An 11,485-nucleotide genomic window follows, 5' to 3' on the forward strand; every position below is an offset into this window, starting at 1 on the left:
GTAGCTCAGTGGTCAAGTGTACCTAAATTGAATCCCCACTACCACCTTAAAAATGATTGTATATATTTTGTTTAGTAAATGTTGTGTTACTTCATAGTATGTTTCTTACAAGGAGTGATGGACAAGACATTGCCCAAGTTCTAAATTTTGATTTGCATTCTGAAAACACAAGACACTTTCATGGGTTATTTACTTCCTGTAGTTTCAGTGTACTGCTAGGCTGTGAACCAACATCCACCTTACTATCCTTAGACTGTTTATCTGAATCTCAAAGAAGGTCAAAGTATACTACAGGTCTTTGTAAAGTTGTGTAAAGTTGTGCTTTCTAAAGCACTCAAAAGACACAAGGATGCACCATAATGAGGATCTCAGTACGGGGAAAGAAGTAACTGAAGCACAACACACAGAATTCAGAGGCTTCCTGGACTTCAACAAGTGCTAGTAATTTGCCAGTACAGGAACATAAGATATCTGAAAGAATACTGTGAGAACTTAGAACCTGTTCCTACTCAGCCTTGCCCCATCAGATCTACCCTTAGGATATACTGTATGGGGAGTGATTCATTAGATTAGGTCAATGTCTAAAGGGACAATTCCCTACACAGCAAATAACAACTCAACAAGGATTTCAGAAATAGCTATTGGCATTAAGTAGATCACTCTTCCAACCTGTGAAGAAAATCACTGATACTTCCCAAGAAAATAAAGGGAGAGATCACTCTACATTTTAAAATTTTCCATTAATTTTTGCTCTTAATGGTCATTTTAGGTCATTGGGTCCAGAGCTGAAATGAAAACTGTAGGGAATATTTATTTATTCATTCATTCATTCATTCATTCATTCATTCATTCATTCTAGTGGCAATGACTTCTACAGCAATGATTCTCAAAATAACATGTGTTAAAATCAACTGTTAATCTTAGAAAACATTGACTTCTGACAAATATTCTGATCAGTAAGTCTGGAATATGTCCCAGATCTGCATACTATATGATACCTACCTGTCCCCTCACTCTTACTCCTTTGACCTTTATAACACTCCTTAAGGGCAAAGAAATTAAGAGTTATGACAACTGCTGAAGTACTCCCTTTTTTACAATTTACAGATAACTTCCAAAAATAAAATATTGACATAGACATTTTTGCAAAATATAGTACAAACAGCTAGTTTTGATGAGAAATCAAGTGAACCCGTGTAGGGGAAAAACACTTAAATACTCCTCTGCGGTAATACATTTTAAGAATGTATTTTTTTAATTCCAATTTATTTCTTTTTTTGAGAATTTTTTTTTTCCCAACCACACATGAAGAAATCAGAAAAATCAAGAAAAGAAAGTTTTTGGTCTTTACCTATCTTCAGAATTTTTACCAGAACAAAATTCAACTTGTGAAACAACAGGAAAAGTAAAAGTAAAATAAATATTGATATGAGAAGGAGCAAGGAGAAATATATTTAATAAAAGAAGTTCAGGATTCTAAAACACTCTGGCTTGGGAACTCCCACTAAGAAGTCTTGGTGTTTTGTTTTTCTGGTACTGGGGATTAACTCCAGGAGGGTTGTACCACTTCCCCAATCCTGTATAATTTTTTATTTTGAGACCAGGATCTCACTAGGTTGCTGAGTCCTTCCTTGAATATGTTTTCCTTTGGTCTCATGCTCCAGAGTTGCGGGCATTACAGGCATGTACCCCCAAAGGTCTTTATGTTTAAGAACTCTTGTGTGAGTGTGAGAGAGAGGGGGAGAGAGAGAGAGAGAGAGAGAGAGGGATAAAGCAAAATACTAACACATTTAATGCTGTGAGATATAAACTAATCTGCTTAGGTTTTCTTTTTTTTTTTTTTTTTTAAAGACGTGTTGATGCTTTGGAGATGGACAATTCAAAGAAAGCATGTGGAAATATATTTTCCTTTTCAAACAGCAAATATAAGGGAGGAGAGGAAAAGAATGGTTTTGATTAAGGTTTTCAATTGTCTTATGTATGTCAAGAACTTCCTTTTCTCTTCCTACGTTTTAAAATGTTCAGAAACATTTGATGGGGTTTTATTTTCCTCCGGGTATTTTCTTGAATACTCTCTTGGGTTCTGAGAGCCATTATTCGTTAGAATGCGACTGGGGCAACTCCGAAGTTGGAAATAAATAGCAAACTTTGGTAAAGGCTTAGGAAATACAATGAATGCAGAATGGTAATAGAACAAAGGCAAATTTTGCTTTGGGAAGCAATGAATGAAAGGTACTACAACTCTTTCACAATATCAAGGGCAATTAAATACAGCATTTGTCCAGGTGTTCTTCTCCATTGAGGACAGGAGAGGAAATGGTTGAATTATTCATGTTGGAATAAGAAAGATATTTTTGAGACTGATGACCAACAACCATGGTAATATTTGTTGTTCTTTGAGTGTGTATTGTATTACCATAAGATGTTAAAATTGGCCTCTGGTCTCAGTTGGTTTAGGTGTGGTCCTATGTGAGAGAAAAAAATAGAATAAGGGCCTCCTAAGATTGATTCTATTCCTATCATTCTGTAAATTAAAATATGAGTGCATATTTTCTTTTCCTCAGGTAGTTATAAACTTCTGATGAGATGTCTTTGGGGAGTTCTTTTTAAGTACACAGATTCCTTTCCCATGATCCTCTTCTTCTTGTATTTCTTCATCTCATTCATTCTCAATTATTTTCTTTCTATGGTAGTGGAAGTTAAAGAGGGTAAGACACATAGAGAATGTTTTAGATGTAGTCCTTCCTGCTTGAGTTTAAAAGCAGCATTTGGAAAAGTTTATGTTTCAATTTTCTGAGATCCTAAAATAGAAACCTCATTGAGATTAGTTTCCCAAAGGAGAAAAGCACACATACTGCACACATACACATCAAGAACAGCAGAAATTTTAGAAATCGGTTTATTAACTTAAAATCTCATATTAATTATAATGGAGTTATAATTTTTTTTTGTTTCAAAACAACCGAACTTAAGGAACGTTGTACCGTGTTTTGTAATTGTACTCTGTAGAAGAAAATACAATGTAAGGTACAAAGAAAAGTACACACACAAAAAAAATTTATACTGCCTCTAAAGGAATGTTGGTATGAGCTAGCTAGCTATTAGAAATAGCTTTTTACTTTCTGAAATCAAGCATACATTGTATTCAAAGGCTCATAATTAAATTGTATTGATATAGTAATTTACAACATATTTTTTGATTTAGTTTTCTTCAAAGGTTCATTATACTTTGACAGTACAGATTGAGAAGCTTATTCTTGATTAACAAAGGATCACTTAAAAAGTACCTATACTACTTGTATTCTACCTTCTCCATTCAAATAAACGGAAATACATTAAAATTAAATAAAAATAATGCTGGGTTTCAATAACCTTTTCTACTTACTATAACTTCTTTATATCTGGGTCATGATTCTGTTGTAGGTAGCAATGTGCCCAAGCCTGTGTACTTCTTTCTTGTCAGATGGTTGCTTTCCCAGGCTTCCTTTCAGTCAGGACTGGGCATGTGACACAAGAGAAACACATTGAGAGTTTCTCAGATGTCCACATTGTCTCTTTATCATTCTTTGTGTTTCAAACATAACATTTAAAAAGAGCAACCATCTTTGGATCATGAAGTTAAAAATGGGTAAAGACAGCTGAAAATCATGGGTAAAGAAAGAAATAAGAATCTTGATACTGAAGTAAAGTTGTGGACTAACACAAAATATGTAGATACTAAGGCAGCAATTTAATGTTTTAAAACAAATATTACAATATTCAAGACTCAGATATTCATGATTTGGGCAAATAGGGCAAAAGAAATAGATTAATAATCTTAATTGATTTTCACGTGTCACTTCTTTTCATAGTAATTCAATAACATGATAACAGTACAAGAGAACATGAAACTATATCTCTTCAACAGGAGATGAAATAACTATAAATTTTAAAATGATATACATAAAATCAAGTGAGCATACATTCCCAATATGAAGAATTAAAAAATATTTATTTCAAAAGGTTTAAGAATCCTCAAGCAAAGTAATTCCCAACATATTAAATTTAGGGAACTGGAGAATACATGGATTAGTAAATTTGTGTACACAGATTGTTCCATGCGTTTACAGAAAGTCTATGAGAATATAATTTTTATTAGCTTCATTAAGTTTTAAAATTTTGCTTTATAAATTACACTTTATAGTCATAACTCTGCCTTTGACACTTCTGTGGTGCTTTTAATCAGTTCAGATTGAAAAATTCTAAAATCACTCTGTGCAGTGTCTCAAGTGTAATCGTGAGTTTTTGAGATATTCTCATTGATTTCCTCTGAAATTAACCCTTTTCTTTAGTTAAGCCATGAATAATTACATATACATTAAACTTGATAATTAATGATTTTTACTCTAGTTGATTTGAATGAAACAGATAATTCTTAATGCTTCTACACTTTATCACATAGGAGGACATGGAATAGAAAGTCTTCCTTAACCAAGGCAATTCTTTTAAAAACAATCAGAAGTGTAATCAGATGAAAATGAGATTTGGGTTGAAATTGACAAGAATGAGTAAGCAGTTAAAACAAGTTCCAAAGCATTTTCATTAAGGAAGGAACCAAAAATAGAAAACATAAACTTCATTATCCAATGAAGAGGGGAAAGCTAGGCCTCCATCACAGGGAGGTATTGGGCAATGCTTCTTAGAATTCTTTTCTTCCAAATAAACCCTCACACAGGGAACAAAGGAGCCAATGCCTTTCCTCTCATCTTTCCCCTTGTCCCTACTGTTTTTAATAATGCACATCTGACATGCTAACAATCAAGCACATGTTCTTTCATTGTTGTCTGATCTCAGCTGTCTGATAATGGCTTAAGAGGAATGATGAGTGGAATCACACATCAAGGGTCTTCTTTGTTGATAGTATAACCAGGGGTGTATTTCCAATTTGCAGTTTGGTGCTGAGGCTTTAGAAGTGCCACATTTGTTTGATATCCACTTGATGCTATGTCATTAATCTACCAAACTCAGAGGTCAACTGTAGTGACAATGTGTGAATGAGGAATCAAAGATAAGGACTTTGTAGAAGTTTGTGAAAAATAAAAGAAACAGTTTGTTTCCCAGGTTTCTTTTTAAATCTCCAGACATAAAATATTAAAATATCAATCTTAAAAAATTAAAGTATACCATATGATATGTACATACGTTCTACACCACGTATAGATTTTGTCCTAAAAGTGTTTCATGTTTTCCATAATGAATGAAGAGTCAATCTGTTCTATGTTTTACCATTTGGAATTAATCCAAGACCAATTACTTTTGAGATTATCCTCACAAATTTTCTGCATCTTCTTTTGGGAAAAAATATATTTTTCAATATTTTAAAAACTTCTGTTTATGAACATATGTAACTTGGGCAATAATAAAAATTATCTTTAAAATATAAACCATAAAATATGGTAAAGACCTTCAAAAATGGATATTACTACAAAAATCAGAGAGGATTCATGTTAAATTATTAACTCTCTTTCCTGCATAAGTTTTCATAACAGTCACTTTCTGAAGTGACCCCACTCTCTGATTAACTATATAATATAATAATTAATGATATACCTTTTGTTTATCATAACTTAATGGTGATTAATATTAAATCTTTTCTGGTATTGAGGCTATGTTTAACTAAGAGATTGGAATTCTCATATACAAAATATTTATCTTATTAGAATATATATGTATTTACAGCTACATAAATGAATGTATGCACATGTATATATATGCATACAAATACATGATAATTCTTTCTTTCATCTCTTTTTCCCTTGATTAAAAATTGAAAACAAACTTCTTGTATCACTATTTATATCTTTTCAATATTAGTAATTTCTTCTCAGAAGATTGGTAGAAGATGTATCTATATCTATATAAATGTATGAATACATATATTCTAGATTAACCCACTTTTAATTCAAACAATCTAACTCAATTCAAAATTACTAATTTATCTCTTTTCTTTTGTGGTGTTAGGCTTTTTGTTAAACTTGATTTTAACTTTAGGGTACACCGGGATGCTTACTCAAGAGACCTCTATTCAATCCTACAGACATATTTACAGTAAGGTGCCCCATATGTGAGAATACTTGTACTCTAATTTGTGATAGCAATTTTGTTTGTGTAATGATTGTCTTTTCCAGAGCTGTTGTGTATAAAAAGGAAAGAACAACATTACTATGCAAAAGTTTAAAAAATACCATTTTGATTAATATTTGAAGAGAATAAGTGGAGAAAATTAGTAAAAATCTGTGAAACAAATTATAAATCATAGTAAATATAAAGAGCTATTACAGTAGTATATGCTATGTATTAATTTATGTAAACACAATGAAAATGCTTCTTAAGTGAATACTTGCTAATAATATAAACTTACTAATGGAACAGTTATTTTCTTCAAAGCCTAAACATTTGAGAGGACTTGGGTATCCACTTAACATGGAAAAAAATCTACTAACTTTCCTGCCATAAATAATCCATTTTAACTCTTTGTTTTTCCATGTGCATTTCTAAGGTAGGGTCTCCTTTGAAAAAATATCTTGAGATATATTGTACATTCTCTTTCAAGTGGCTGCTGGAATTCATGATACCCTTTAAGCTATATTTAAAAAAAAATCTTTTCAGTAAAAAGATAGACTGTCAAACAGTATGAGTCTGAAAATAACCTTTCAATAGAACCTTTACAAAAACTGTGGTTTCAGCAAGAGGTTCTCACAAAGATGTGATTAAAATTTTCTTAAAGAAAATGTAATTATACTGTATCATGAGAAAAAGGTGTGTTTTGATGAGGGAAGAAAAGTGAAGATTATATCATTACTTTGGGTAAGGAAAAAGGAAAGCATCATGACCACCGGGAAAGCTTCTGTGTCAAGTACAAGTACAGCCATTTAACTCGGGAATGAGCACTGCTCTTTGCTGCAGAAGAACTAGAGCTTGTCTTTCTAGGTATGAAATCATGTCTCAGACTACAGATCAACTTGAATGTTGCAGAGTCTCTTCCCTGCTGAAGATGTCTCCAGATCTTAACAAGGTTAATTTTTTCTTTACCATGCCCTGTTAATTAAATTTAACATTAATTGATATGTAAAGCTGGATTTTTATAAAGGATGTAGAATGTTTTATTCTTTCCTCCATACCTGAGATAGTAGCAATGAAATAAAAATTGGAGAAAAGTTTATATTAGATGTTACTATCAAAAGACATTTCTTAATGAAGTTAAAATTGTTTCTGTTATTTTTTTTTAATTCACATTGAACATCAAAATGTCAAGGTCATCTGGCCAATATGATTTCGTGGAGTTTAGTTATTTTCTTTTTCAAAACTTACATTTTCTAGGGAGCTTCTAGTTTCCAGAGAAAAGGTAATTAACTTCACTTTAAAATATTCTTCAGAAGAGAATAGTCATCTATTTCATTCATGGAGAAAATGGAGATTAAGTATGTTATGGGGCCAAAGTAAATAGCTACAAGTAGAATTAAAGTAATATTAAACACTCTGATTGCAAAGTTACAGAAATTTACTCATATTAAAAAGTGGGTATAAAAAGAAAAGTAGTTCCTTTGCTCTCATTTTTCAAAAACTCAAATGCCACTAAAGAAAAGAGATAAATTAGCAATTTCAAATATTGTAGTATTAGCAGGGTTCAGTGTTATGTGACTGTAGTCTCAGTTACTCAGGACACTAAGGCAGAAAGATCCCTTGAGCCTTGAGTTCAAGGCCAGCCTGGACAACATAGCAAGACTCTATCTCCAAAACAAAAACAAAACAAATGAAAAACCTGTAGCATTCTCTAGTTTAAGCCTCTTTTCAGTTTAAATTGATCTATTCAAATTTCCTTTTCTCTAGAGTTACTTTGCTAATCAAACTTTAGATATATGTTCTTTCAGATATCATTCTTCTTCCTTTTTCATCCCCCATTATGGTTGTGGGTGTTTTGGGCAGTGGGAAGCCATGCTTAGCAGCAAGACAGTATAGGTCCTTGGATGTGGAGACCTCTAGATCCTTGTTTCCTTCCTTCAGAGTGGCTGCAGATGTAAATTGCACTATGGAGTGAAATTCTTTGTTTTCTTTTTTTCTGTTATGGTCATTGACTAGTCTGAGACAGCAGATCTCATGACTGAGCCATCAGAAATGAAAAGTTTCTCTTCTACATTGTGAAAAATACTCCTTTATTTAATTCCTTCAACTTGCTTCTTAATATGTTAAAGAAAGTTAAAAATTATTGTCCCTTCAAAAATCTTGATTTTGAAAACTTTTAGTTTGATTTCCAATGCCAAATACAATTCATTCTTTGTTCAACCTTAGTCATTCGTCAAATCTACTAGGTAGAGATTAGTAAAAAACAGTAATATTAATAGCATTACATAAGTAAAACAATAAATTCAACATATTTTTACAATTCTATATAGTTTTAAAAGATCTTCACTTTCAGAAATGAAGATCATTTGGATTAAAAAATAAATTGAAATGAAGTAAAATGTTAATGACTTTATTTACTCAACAAGCATTTATTGAATCTTTATAAATTCTAGGTACTATTCTATGTCCTTTGTGTTAGTTAACTTTTCTTTGTTATGACAAAAATGCCTAGCAAAAATAATGTAGAAGGCAAAAAAGTTATTTTGGCTCATAGTTTCAGAGGTTCAGGCCATGGTTGGCTAACTCCATTGCTCTAGGCCCAAAGTGAGGCAGAACATCATGGTGGAAGGACATGGCAGTACAAAGAATCCCAGGACGTGACAACCAGGAAACAGAGAAAGAGCTCTGCTAGCCTGGGACAAATATAAACCTAAAGTCCTGCCCCTAGCGGCCTGCTTCCTCTAGCCACACCCCACTGCCTATAGTTGGCATCTAGTTAGTTCATTCAAATTATTAATCCGTGAAATGGATTAATCTACTGCTTAGGTACAGCTCTCATAATTTAAACATTTCACTTCTGAACATTCCTGCATTAACAGAGGATCTTTCAGGGAACAGCTCACACCCAAACCACAATACCTTGGAAATACATCACTGAGAAAAGTAGACAAAACCCTGCCTTATGTGTGCTGTTTTCTGGTGAACAGCACGGTCATTGTCAAACTTATTTTTCCCATGGCTTTAAGTACTATCTATATGCTGATAACTACTATCAGTTTAAGGTCCAATCAAGAAAATTGGAAAAACACTGGAAGGATTAAGAAAAACAAATTTGAATAGCACATAGGTGTTTTTTTCTAAGAAGAAAAAGCAGAAGACGATGATGTAATTGACATGTTACCAACAGCTATCCTCCTAGACTAGAGGATCAGAGAATAGAGACATTTGTCAAATATCAGATCCAGGGGCTCACCAGATGTAAGCTAGACTCCCAGCCAGACTTTGGGGTGGGAGCCAGAGCCACAGAGGCTATTCAGTGACTGCTAGAGACATTTCATAAGGAAAAGGGAGAGTGAGGGAAATATCCTTGGTTCTCCATTCTTTGACCTTTCAGCCTCTCACTAGTGCCTTCCATTGGCCAAATTCAACAAGAAACATGTCCAACAGTGATTAACCCACTTGTGATGCAGAGCAGAAGAGGGAAAGGGTGATGAGTGTATCGGAAAATAAACAGAGCAAGGCTGGCACATCTACCACACTTTTATCTCCTATATATTTTCCTCCTGAACTTCAGACTTCTGTGTTCAAATGCCTATGTGAGGTTCGCTTTGAATTTGAAATAGGCACATAGTGCTAAAAATATAAAACACCAAACTTCGACTAACATCACACACAGACTTACAGGCTGACAAACCTAAACTAAAACACGACCTCTCTGTGTCACTGCTCTGTTAAAACATGATCAATCTCACAATTACTCAAGCATTTAACTTAGGGGATCATCTTTTTGGAGAAGGGGTCTTGCTTTGTTGCCTAGGCTTGTCTTCAACTCCTGCCTCAGTCTTCCAAAGTAACTGACACTACAGGCATGTCTATTTCATATGTATAGTCCTATCCCTAAAACGTTCTGCTTCTCTTCATTTTTACAAACAACAACCTAGTTTAAGTTACCATTATATCTACTGTGGGTTTCTTTAAGACTTTATTTTTCAGAGCTGTTTTAGGTGCACAGCAAAACTGACTGGAAGGTATAGAGAGTTCCCAAATGCTCCTTGCTGCCGTGCATGCAGAGCATTCTCATTGTCAATAATATCCCCTGGCAGGTGGTACATTTGTTAAAATTAATGAACCTACATTCACACATCACTGTCATTCCATGTCCATAGTTTACATTAGGGTTCACTGTGTGTATCTTGTACATTTTGTAGGTTTGGACAAATACTTAATATAATGCTATGTATTCACCATTATAGTATCATTTGAAATATTTTACTTATCTAAAAACCCTCTGTGCTCTGTCTGCCTCCTTATTCTTCACTCCCCACAAACCCCTGATCAATTTTGTACTATCTTACTAGTTTTTCATTTTTCTAGAATTTCATGTATTTGAAATATAATACCTTTTGAGTTTTTTTTTCCCATTTTGTAATATATTTTTAAGTTTCTTAAGTAATATATTTTTAAGTTTATTTTATTCAATGCCTCTTTCCCTTTTAGCACTGAATAATTTTCCACTGTCAGGGTGTACCAGGTTTTATTTGCCCTGGATTTTTCCAATACCTTCTAAATTTCCCACTGTGGCCAATCATTAAAGATGGCTAAATCAACATCTCTTATCTAACATGATTTTCTGCAACATGATCATGCCCATCCTCATTAGGAGAAAAATCAGCATCTCTACATGCTTGAGTGTGACTGACTTGACCAATAGCTTAGACTCAAGGTAACACTGGATCAGCATCAGGGCTTTAGTTTTTGGTCTTTGGAAGCCATGAGCCATGTAAAAAATGCTGTTAGATTTGTAAACCAAATAGAGGGGCCTGTAAGATTTGCCAAAAAACAATTCTGATACCAGTTATGTTATGAATAAGCTTTTCTTGGATGTGCATCCCCCAGTCCCAGTTGCTCTGATTTATTCAAGATACTAAGCTTAGAACTATCATAAGATTCAGATATTCTACTTCTAGGTATCTACCCCAGAGAAATGAAAGCATCTGTCCCCCTACACACTTGTACCTAAGTATTTATAATACCATTATCTATAATGGCCCAAAATAGAAAGTAATTATGTGTTCACCAATGGAAAAATGTATATGATGGAATATCATTCAATCATAAAGAAGACTAAAATATTGATAACTGCTTCAATGTAGATGAAACTTGGAAACATTGCCAAGTTAAAAGAAGCCAATTACAAAAGATACCATATTATATTATCCTAACTTATATTAAATGTCCAGAATATGAAGAGCAATACAGAAAGAGCATAGAATAATGAATTAATGGTTGTTTAAGGTAGATTGCTCTGTGTAGGAGGGGGTGTTGGGGAAGACAGATGATGGAAATAAAGTGTTGAAGTGTATAAAGTTTCTCTTGAGGTGTT

Source organism: Sciurus vulgaris, assembly GCF_902686455.1.
Source record: "Sciurus vulgaris genome assembly, chromosome: 10".
In the NCBI taxonomy this organism is placed as follows: Eukaryota; Metazoa; Chordata; class Mammalia; order Rodentia; family Sciuridae; genus Sciurus; species Sciurus vulgaris.